The sequence below is a fragment of the Montipora foliosa genome, chromosome 9 (genome assembly GCF_036669935.1).
Source record: "Montipora foliosa isolate CH-2021 chromosome 9, ASM3666993v2, whole genome shotgun sequence".
Taxonomy (NCBI): Eukaryota; Metazoa; Cnidaria; class Anthozoa; order Scleractinia; family Acroporidae; genus Montipora; species Montipora foliosa.
In genome coordinates, this window is record NC_090877.1 from 42,618,943 (window position 1) to 42,621,442 (window position 2,500).

At 46.3% G+C, this 2,500-nt stretch overlaps 1 protein-coding gene across 2 annotated transcripts in view; it reads right to left on the reverse strand.

Annotated features, from left to right (window-relative positions):
* The window catches only part of LOC137970396 (serine/threonine-protein kinase 38-like), a 21,981-nt gene that overhangs the window by 11,397 nt on the left and 8,084 nt on the right, over positions 1 to 2,500 (reverse strand). The window lies entirely within an intron of this gene.

The window sequence follows — 2,500 nt, forward strand, 5'->3', positions numbered from 1 at the left end:
TCCAATTGCAAAGGCTGTTTAATTTGAGTGTATTAAAGTTTGGATTTCACAGCCTGCCATTACTCAACTTACTAACCCTAAATCCAAGGAAAAGTGACATCAAAGGCTCACTAGCATTTCAGCATGTGAATGCAGCTTATTCATTAATGTGGTCAAATGCAATTTAACCCAGTTAATAACAAAGAGGCGCTGGTTTTCCACGCGTTTAGGTCCTCAATGGAATGGTTTGCTTAGTTAGCGGTCAGTGGTTCATTCGTACATGCACAGGCTCATGTAGGTCACACGGTTTCAGTGTAGCAGCCATTTGAAGCTACATGGAGAGAGTGTTGTGCGGCCTTGTTTTTTAGTGGTTGTTCTCAGTGTTACATTGTAGCATTTGTCTTATTTTTTCTGCCTTCCTTTCCCATGACGAACCATGTCTTGATCAACGAAGAACAGCCTTTCCACTGACATGTGGCCGGTTATGTCTTCATCTGTTTCTTCTTCCACGACAAAACCGTCAACAAACACTTCGCCGAGCGCCTCAACAAGTACATCTTCCGCCACTACATGTCTCATTGGGGATACGCTGGCCCAGGCCATGTCTAAAGCCCTATCGGATTGTTTACCGGGATTTTTTTTGTCTTAAGGTGTAGCATGTAGCTCAAGTAACACAGTCAGCTTATCATTCAGCTCATCCTCAGCGGCATCAATTACTCAAACTTCAGGCCTCCAACAGCAACACCCAGCCACCTCTACAGATAACATCTCTGTTTCCTGTTTCATTTCCACCTTTTGCAATTATTCAAACCCGATTTCTGGCATCCCATCCCTAGTATCTCCAGTATGTTACCAGTCAACTAGAGTTGGGGGCTCTGTCATTTTGTCTTTCCCCACCATTTCCACTTCGGTCCCACTTGTCGGAAGAGATTTTGTCATTGGCCCCAGCTACTCCCCCATTCCCAACAAACTTGTGAGCAAGATTATTAGCAGTCAATTTGTCAAAATCACAGACCTTCTTCCAGATAATCTCAGGATTAACGAGACTGAAACTCAACGTTCTTGGACAGTAAACTAGTTGTCACCCCTGCCAGCAGACGAATGACGGAGATTAAAGATTAGTCTCACCTGGGTCGAAGCATTCACCATCTAATCGCTTGTTCTATGTGCCTCACAGCCATTGAGATGGGCAGATCTGTCACAGTATAAGTTATTAATAATCCAGAAGTCAAATAAATTTCCAGGACGAGAATGGCAACAATATGATACAGCCTCTAGTCTAAGGGATTGGTTCAAGATGAACCACAACCTTAACAATTTTCATACTGTGGTCCCAAGCAACACCTCTTTGACATCAAGTTCTCGTCAACTCAGAGTACACGCAGCCCTTACCGGTCAGGACCACAGTCCCAATTCCTCCCAGTTTTGCCATTCCTGGAACACAGGGAAATGCCGTTGGCCTTTTGGCCGTTGTGGGTTTCGCCACGCCTGTGAGGTCTGCAGCGGGGAGCACTGACGGCAAGCCTGCCCTTAACAGTCTATGTAGGGAGAACGCCAGTCTTGGTCACCCACCCCTACCAGAAAAAAACATCAGCAGCGCTGAGCCCCTGCTCTCTTCATCATTTGATTGTGCACATACTTTTAATAGTGGCTTTTGTCCCCAAGCCGTGGTTTGTTGTTCCAGTTTGTTACATTCCAGTTTAAGTTCCAGTTGTGGGCACTCAACGCCCAGATGGCCCTGTTCATTTTTTTCCTCGTTCACACATGCCTATGGTAGTGGGCCATTGTACAGTCATGCATTTACTGATGATTTGGGTTCCATTCCTGCAGTCAGCAGTTTCTACGTGCCCAGCAGTTCTTCCTCAGACCCTTAGCCCAGCCACTCATCTCCCCACATTTCTTTCCAGGCAACATGGTCATATGCCTGAAATGTCACAAGGGCATAACTCCACTACCTCAGCTGTCTTGGTTGAAGGTCTTTGCACATCTTCCGAGCCTCAGCCTCCATCTGGGACTCCTCCTACAATCCAACCTCTCTTGGAGTTAGCCCACCCCAGGGCATATTTAAGCCCTTCTTTTGCAGGGCAGTTCTCCCCTTTTTGCCCTCCATCAATGATCACCCCCATGAACACAGGCAAGTTGGAGTCAAAATTACTTGGACATGTATCCCGACTGCTCAGAAGCAGATTATGTCCTTACAGGTCTCTGCTATGGCTTTTGTTTGGGCTTAAACCCACCCGCAGCGTCCCGCCGATCGGCATCTCAGAACATGCCTTCAGCCTTAATCCAGCCTGAGGTGATTCATTTGATAATTACTTGCTGGCCGAGATAAATAAAGGCAGAATAGCTGGCCCTTTTCCCACACCACCTCTTACCAACCTCTATACTAGTTGCTTTGGCATGATTCCCAAGAAACATCAGGTGGGAAAATGGCGTCTAATACTCAATCTTTCTAGTCCACCTGGGTACAGTGTCAAAGACGGTATTCAAAGGGAGCCTTTTTTGTACAGTAGGTGTCAGT